The sequence below is a fragment of the Centruroides vittatus genome, unplaced genomic scaffold (genome assembly GCF_030686945.1).
Source record: "Centruroides vittatus isolate TY-2023 unplaced genomic scaffold, ASM3068694v2 contig_1427, whole genome shotgun sequence".
Classification (NCBI taxonomy): Eukaryota; Metazoa; Arthropoda; class Arachnida; order Scorpiones; family Buthidae; genus Centruroides; species Centruroides vittatus.
The window spans coordinates 742329-751691 of NW_027120893.1; the positions used below are offsets into that span (position 1 = coordinate 742329).

A 9363-nucleotide genomic window follows, 5' to 3' on the forward strand; every position below is an offset into this window, starting at 1 on the left:
TGCTTAAAATCTTAGATTTCGGCTCATTATTTAGATTTATGTGTTGAAACAAATTGCTTTAATTGTTTTCCGCATCCGATAGCATTTTCTACAGTCTAAATCTTTTTTCTTTGTTTTTCCTTTTCTAACCGTTTGAATTCCGCAGGATGTTCATTATTTTCAATTACGTCATTCACAAACTTAGAATGATGGTAAATTATTTTCTTTTATTTTATATAATTATCTTCTTAATGGATAATTTGATTGCTGGCTTAATGGGGATTGGATTGCACTCGAAGATTGGATTGCTCGCCATTAAGTAAAACAATCCTGACAATCTTAAGAGCACGTAGTGAAATTATATATCTCTTTATTAGCTCCTCCTAAGATCAACTGCTGACAATATACGTCTTGGAATTTATAAATACATCAAAGAACCATTGTATTCGCTTAAGAAGCACGGGTGATGACACGTCGAAGGACTAGATGCGAGATTCTAGGCGAAGAAACTACTTTAGAGCCATGTACAGCTGTAATTTTGTAAAATGGATAGGCATATATCTGTTAAATTAATCTCGATAGTTGCGTGTGTATGAATATTAACTCCATCGAGTGTTGAAAATTAACAAATGTTCCACGAGCTCTGGGTAATTTATAACAGAACGATGCTAACATGGAAATCAACCGGTATCTTGCGCATTATTTTCCATAGGAATTTTTATCTGATTGATCGATGGCCATCTTCAAATTGGATAAGCGATCGTTTGGTCTATAATCGGTGACGAAAGTCATTAATCGAACGAGGACTTTAATGATTGCTCGTAGATGATGATTAAAGGAGTAAAAACGAAACTAAACGGAATCAAACGACTTAATTCGGGTTTTTGAAGATACTTCAGATGACAGTTGAGCTGAAAATTGGATGTTTAGAACTTTTAGTAATCTGGCGATAATGGCCAAAATGACTTTTTCTTCTTCTAATGAGGTTCCACCAACAATCATCATTTTCGTTTTATAGAGTGTAATAAAGCTTCGACAATTTTATCGCCGATAAGATTAATTAGATTTGGCTACGAAATTTTACTTTTAAATATGAAGAATAATTGATTTTTTTTTAATTAAATTAAACTTTTAAATTAATTAGACGTTTTATATATAGAAGCAATCTCTCCCGTTTCCCCCTTTTTTTACGATTAAGTTTACAATTCAAAATGTCGCGATATTGGAAGAAATTCTTGTAAATCCTCTCCTAAAAATAAATTTTTTACCACTTCTATAACTAGTTCTAACGGTTTTAATAATTCATAAAGCTTTAGTTCTTTTTATTTTGTGTCAATCATCACCTTTAATACGCTTTCCACTTCTCGTTTTTTTTTTCTTCTTATTTTTCTTCCAGAACAAGGATTTCTACAAGAGACAATTGTTCTTTTATGCGCAATTCTCAGTAAAACTTTTTGAAACAATCACGTTAAAGAATAAATATTTCAGTTGGGTTAGAAAACCAAGAGTTTAACCATTGCTGTCTAAATAAAATTCTAAGGAACACGAGTAAATATCAATAAATATAAAATACTTATTAATTAAAAAAGAATTAAAATGATCGGGATTATTGATCGAATTAAATTGAGGTAGCCGAATTATAATCTTACGAAAAAATTCGTATGCCGGAACTATAAATAATAATAATAATAATTATTTTTTTTTTAAATAATGCTAATAATGATATAGGTAATGACCAAAATTGATTATCTTGCACCTACTTAAGAGAGATTATTGTGAGCAAAGACGACAGGAGCAATAAGTCGCTTTGCAGGATTTATTGTACACTAATTAACGTCAACTTCGTTATTTTCTCAGAGATTTAGGCTTTTAATCCTCCTTTATCCAAACATTATCACATTTTTCTATCTCCACTGATGCTAAACTCATAATAAGATCATTTGTCGGAGGATTTATTGTCGGTTAATTTGCATTTGTTAACGTAACTCTCGAATCTAATTGTTGTTTTTTTCTCAAAAGAATATGAAGTGTTTTGGTCCATGACTTGTTTTTATATTCAGAAAAATTTTTATGGGATTCTTAAGAGAACCATTTTGTCCAGTTGTTAAAAGAATAGCAACAGAAACTCTTTATTGCCAGACTTTAATGTTATAGCGAAGTCATTTAGTTTTCGTTTCTCTTTCAACACGGTGTCGTTAAGGAGTAGAAAGACTTTAAAGACGTTAACCTTTTTTGCTACAACATAAAAATGCATGTCTTTTTTAAACGATTTTTCTATTTAATAAATAAAGGACATCTTGAAATATATTATAAAGTGTTTTATACGTTTAAATGACAAAGGATGCATCTGCTAAAAATCTTCTTTGTCTGAGCGCTTGCAAATGAATTATTTGCATATATATACACACATATATCACTTATAAGCCATTTATATAATATTATTAATGGAAATTTAACTAGTTATAATAGACGACACATATAAAAATAAAAGATATTTGTACGAAACATAATCAATGTATCATACTGGAGAAAAGTATTCACGACAATTCTAAAAAGTAATAACCATGGTAATAGTGATAGAACATAGTAAAGGCGGGGCGAATAGGACTTTATATACATGATATTCTTGAATTTTTTGTATTTTTTTTAATACTTTTTCCGATTTTATATCGGTTTTGTAGAGGCAGAATGTGGTGAAATTTTTATATTCCCAATAGCTTATACAGTATTGAGATTTATAAGGCCAGAACTTTCAATAAACCGAACGCTTTAAACCATATATATATATATATATATATATATATTTATAACTCCAATAATATATAAATGTTTCCGATAAAAAAAATGCAAAAATAGCAGAAAAATTTAAATAAAAACTCGCGAAAATCCCATCCGATGCTCAAGATTAATTGATGCTGATCATATCCAGTAAAATGCAAATTAAGAAGAAAAATCATATTTGTTTTATCAAAATTAATTGATATGAATATAGCCAGATGGTTAATTTAATTAAAACGGTCTTTACTCAATATTTAGTTAGCTGAATATTAGCTAATTTTTCGGGACCATGTTAAATAATTAGAAGCAATAAATCAATTTAAATCAATGTAAAAATATTTTCCAAGCCATTTTTAAAACGTTAAATTAGACCCTCTTTTCGGTTGAGATATGAAGGCTTTACCAAGAAAACACGGCTATAAATTAAAATATCATTTATAATTATTCAAAGTAGATTTGTAATAGTCGTGAGCGAATATCAAATGCACTGAATGTTTGCTTTAACAAACACGTTCGTGAATGAACAAGCAGTTGTAAATGCTTAAACTGGACAAAGGATGAAAAATAGAATATTGATTAAACAAAATTGCGTGACTCTATGCAGAATTAAGATGAAATATGGCTTCAATTTAATTGGAGATCGTGTTTTCTTCGATATTTGCTTTATCATTGATTCAACTTTATCACGATATCTGCAACTGGTATGAATACCGAGCGATATTAAATTTTATTACGATTTTATTAATAAATTCTGTCACTCTGTAAGTAGATATATAAATAAATAATTTCTAAAACATATTTTTTTTTATTCGTTTCTTTAACTTTACAAATTATTTTTTGGTTTGTTGTATGAACTCCTTAAACGTATCTATTCGTTTAATCGATAAATCTATGGAAATTTAGTCTAATGTTGTGTTTTTTAAATATTCTCCATGTTAAACTATCAAAATTCTACATCAGTTTGCCTTTTAGACTCGTGTTTAATACAGAAAAAAAACAGTCTTTTAATAGATAAATATATGATTTCTTCACTAAATTGCGTGATTGCGCTTGCAAATTATTAGAAAAAAGGACGATTATTTTGGTCGTACACAGTGAAACTTGTATAATTTTACAAATTTGACAAGTATTTAAATCGTGTATCATATATATTTATCCCTATTAAGCTTGAAGAAACTATAAGGAACCGTACAAGACACTAAATAGTTTCTTCGTGCTGTTTTATATTGTTATATTGTTTAATAGCTTTATTAAATCCACAAAGAAACTACGTAGGAACCACCGTAATACGAAAAATTTCGGAATATATATATATATATAACTATATATAATAGAAGGTTACATAAATGTCAGAGTAAAGATCTTTTGCAAGCATAAATTTAACTGTTTTCTATAGATAAAAGCAATAAATTTCTTTTTATAAAAAAAACAAGAAGATATAAAAATAACGGCAATTGTCGCAAGCTTTTTATAAAATATTCAAGAGAATTTCTCGCCGTTCAAACTAAGGTTTGCCAATAAATAAAAGGAAGAAGCAAGCAAGTAATTGGAAGTTTCTCCGTTTGTTAGCTAAACCCCCAGAGGTTCTTGAATGATTCAAGAGAGACTAATAGAGAACCTGGTAATATAAGTAACTCCAAATAACAGTATCTCGTTTCTCGGCTACATCTTCGGTTTTTTTTTAAAATAGAATATGAAATACGCACCTTATCCATTTTAAAGTAACTTTTTAAAAAAGTTTTCCAGCTTATATAGGAAAAACACGCGTAAAATTCTGCTTCTCTTCTATAAATATATTATTACACAGTGAATGTATTATTTGCACTATGCTATGCATATTTCACTATTTAGAAAATAGAGAATTCTCTCGTAAAATTGTACTTTGTTCCATATAAAAAAATATGTATAATAAAGTTTACCTGTGTATAAAATGGAAGTTTCTCCTCTATGTTTAATTTTAGTTTAATATTTCAGTATAAATTTCATCGAATAAATTTTTTAAAACTTTAAACTACACGAACATTTATTTAAAATATAAATTATTATTCAATAGATGCCTTCAATTCTTCATTAGCATTTACTTTTATCGTATTTACAGTTATTAATGGAGCTTTTATATTACTTAAAAGACGTTAAATTCTCTTATATAAAGCTTTGATTATGCGTAATTATCAGTTATCAGACAGAAAATTATAAAGTTTAGTTGTAAATCATCATCAGAAATATTCTTTTAATCTGCAAGACTAATGAATTGGTTTTCACGTGTCTTGTTGATTCAGTTTAATTTATTTAAAAAGAAAGGGGGAAAAAATAGAAAAAGTCTCATTAAATAAAATTGGAAATGCCTGATTAACAAAACAGAATTAAAATAATAAAAAGAATACATAAATTATCATCTTATCTAAGAAGGAAATAAGTAGCAGGACCAATAGGAATTTCCACATAATTGTTCAATAAATTGTGTAAAATTTAAGTTATGGCTTTAATTAAAACAGGAAAAAAAGACCTATATCGTGAGAAATAAAACTATAATAACGTATAATTAGATATTCTATATTATAATTATAAAATATAAATCATTATATAAATGATCTTTACATAATTCATTTTTATCTTAACGACGTTTTTACGACGTCTTTGTAGTTTTAATGCTTTTTAATCCTTTAAATAATTTATAAAATAAAAATTTAAATACAATATTCAACTAAACAGCAATAAAAGTATATTTTCTGATCAATTCCTGCTTTATATACGACGATATTCCCATATAAAAGTTAATTAAACGTGCATACGTAGCATTAATTTAAATTATTATTTGTATTTTTTTTAAAAAAAAGAAGATTATTTAATGCTGTAATAATACTAAAATTATAAATTTGAGAAGATAATACATCAAAAAATTATTTAATATTAATATATTATCTCGTTAAACCACCTTTATTTTTAAAAAAATTCAACAAATTATAAACTATTTCATAATTAATACAAAACTTATTTGCTTGATTAATGATTTTAATGATAAATAAAATTTATTTGCCAAGTTATAATTAAATTACTTATTAACTATTAATTAGCAAAAAATTAAAAAAAAAGAAATGTTTAAAATAATTACAAAAAGTTGTATAACAATTGATTAAATAGGTTTATTATATATATATATATATATATATTTTTAATTTTCTATATGGAATTTTAAGATTAATGTTATGTTTTTCAGGCAGTTGTAACTGACTCGCTGTTATTTTAACGGGACATGTTCGATAAATGACGTCATTTACAGGAAAGAATGGATCACGCACACGTATTTGTTGTCAATCTCACGTGTCAATCAGTTTCTTGATGTTTATTTCGAAAAGCCCGATATCGAAACATCTGTCTGTTTCATAAACACGTGTTTATTTTTTATTTTTTCTTCCTTTACAATAAGAGGGGAGAGAAAAAAAAACAGTTTCCTCTATATATATATATCAGGCGGTAAAATCAAAAATTCGGAAGAAATTCTTTAAAATATTAATGCATCAATATCCGTTTCATGTACACCTGTTCACTTTTCATCCTTTTTCTTCTCTCAGGTGAGACGTGTAAACTTTAGTTTATCGAAGTAACCAATAAGATTAATCGATACATATACTTGATTTTGTTATCTTTTTATTAAATATTCAATTATTACCGTGTTAATTTTCTAGTTTTCGATACCTTTATCGATTAATCGGACTACGTTTTGAAGAATAAACAAGGAAAAGACACGTATACACACACACGCGAAAGTAAATGAAAAAATGAAATGTGTAAACCTTCTGCCGGCATCTGATAAGTTTGAACAGGTGAAATGTAAAAGGTAAATGAGAAATCTATAATTTTATAATTCCGGGAATGTTTTTCTTTTTTTTTATTATTATTTTTGCCCTTGTTTTTAATTCTAAATAGTGATTGGATTTCCGATAGAGAGAGGAGTTAGTGAATATATTTAAGTAGTAACTTTGCTGTCTGGTGTGAAGATGGTAAACGGAAAAGAGCGTCAAGTACGAGAGAAAACTGTTTGCCAATTATTAATTGAGTGAATCTGACTACCTCACCACCTGCTCGTTTCCTTGGCAACGGGGTAAAGCTTTGGGGTGGATGTGTAACATTGGCATCGGGCCAAATGGCACTCTTCCAAATTCCTTTCCATAGACAAATGTCTGCCAAACAAAAAATAATTATAAAAAGATAATAGTACCAGTTTATTCTATTTTTCCATTCTGATTTATTCTCTAAATTTTACATGCAAATACTTATATCCGAAAATATAAAATATATTTTCTCCCCCTCCTCCTTTCTCTCTCTCTCCTCCTCTTCCTCCTCCTCCTTATTGATATTTTCTATTGTTTATTCTATGTAAACAGCGACAAAACAACAGTAAAATACGTATAAAATATTCAGCTGCTACATTAGTAACACTGGTCATTTTTACATAAAAATTCCAGTTTAATCTAAAAGTTTCTTGTCGTTCTTTCTTACTTTTTCCCCCCCTCGAATTTCAGTTCGGAATTGATAGCTGCTTAGTTCTTTGGAGAAATTTTAATAAGAAAAAATCAAAATGAATTATTCTGATACAGATTTTTGAAGATATTTCAATCCTGTCCGTTAATATAGAGTGAAAGTATCTTCAAAAATCAACTCGAATTCAATTTCGATCCGAGTTTAGATAGAATTTTGGTGAATTTAGGGAAGAAGATAGAGCAGATCCGAGAATAGTCTCACGTAATAAAAAATTTAAAACATTCTAATCCTGTAAATATTTTATTACAAGCGACGAGTTTTGCATCGAAATAGAAGTTATAACACAATCTGGAGCCTATCACTTCTTGTTTCTCAGATAATTTCCATTTGAAAAAAGTTGTCTGACCGAGATACTTCGATAAAATTATTAAATATATATATATATATTACATCTGTAAGTTAACATCTGTACAGGTTTTTACTTGAAAAATTGATCGTTGCCAATTAGGTTTATCTATAACTAAATACTACAAACCTGTCTAAGGCGTATGCCTGCCAAATAGGAAAAAATTCGCTATTTCGGTTTACACAAGTTTTAATGTATACGTTATAATTTATTGAAATTCTGCGTGTGAATATTATAAATAGAAGATTTCACAGTTTAATTATTATTATTATTTTTCTTAACTTTATTATATTTTTGATATTATTTATTTCTGCAGAAAGTACAATACAGCTAATTAAAGTTCCCTTGCCTGAACATGGAATTCTCAAATTTAGTTTTCGTCACACTCGACTGTGCTTTCAACTTTCCTCTTTCTAATTAGTAACTTAATTATAAAGGCCGCAATTTCGTTTACTTTAATTAAGTTAAATTATTTAATAAACTCGTTATAAAGATTTGAAGTTTATTAATTGTTTGACAATCGTTACCGAAAAAGAAAAAAAAGAGAGAGAGAGAGAGAGAGATATTAGTAAACTCTAATTTATTACTTTTATATAATTTTATAACAAATAAATATATATTTTCTTTCATAAAACATGTCGTAATCTTCGATATTTAATGTTAAAAATCGTTCTGATGCACTATTATGGAGCTATACTGTATTAAATTGTAGTGAACGTAGCCCAGTCTGTGCTCGAAACTTTACTATTAAAGCCTGTTAATCGTCCAGATCTTTACAACCGTACCGTACATCCCTATAAAAGCAAAGATAATATAAAATTCACTTAACGTGCCCTAATAAAATAAGATAAAATCGAAAATTTATTAAGGTAGTCGTTAAGGTGATAAACAGATTGTAAAACTTGTCTTTACACAATAACAGAATTGCTTTAATCAAAAAGTAAAAGCATGTTGTGTCAAGAGTAAAAGTTTATAAACGTCAAAATATTATATATATATTTTAATGTAATTTGTTAACAGATTTTCTTAATTGAAATTGCTACTTTATGTTAATGCATGTAAAACATGTCAAAATGACAGAATAAATTGGCATGTGCGTTAAACAATTTGTAGGAAAGGTTTAAATGATAGAGAAAGGAGCAAACATTTGCAGAATCTTGCTGCGAACATTTGCCAGTTCCCAAAAGAATACAGCAACTCTGAATTTACTATACGAATTTAATTGTGTCAGTCGCTAGAAGGAAAGTATAAATCGATACAAGTTTATAAATCGTATTTTTAAAAATAGGAATTTAAATTTGTTGTATTCGAATGGCTTCTTTTTTTTCCTCTAGAAAATGAGAGTCGTTTTACGTCACAAGTTTAGTTTCTGCATTGCTAACTTCTCATCGACATCTATCCACGATAGAAGTTTATTCACGTAGCTTACAATGTCGTGACTGAACTAACCAAAGTCAAGGCGGTGTTTGTTTCTGTTTCTTTTGTTCCGCTTTACCAGAAACGCAGCATTGTCCATCGATTTATTCGGTAATTACATCTTGCTTCAACTTTCTGCCTTTCTTTTGCTTGTTTTTTTGTGAGTGCTTCTGTCTCGTTCCTTCTAAACGACAGATGGGGAGTAAATGTGTAACATTCATCTTATTTTCCACACGGTTAGGTTTGATTTCATGTATGCAGAGTTCAGTAAACTTTTGAATGGATCTATTCGAAAATAGCTT

General features: G+C 28.1%; 1 long non-coding RNA gene across 1 annotated transcript; it reads right to left on the reverse strand.

The window, feature by feature from the left end:
- Positions 1-1177: 1177 nt before the first annotated feature.
- LOC136968316 (uncharacterized) lies at positions 1178-1977 on the reverse strand. Its single transcript, XR_010879639.1, has 2 exons — positions 1736-1977; positions 1178-1498 (listed from the first exon to the last, which is right to left on the reverse strand). It is a non-coding gene; the product is annotated as an uncharacterized lncRNA (long non-coding RNA).
- Between the last annotated feature and the right edge of the window lie 7386 nt (positions 1978-9363).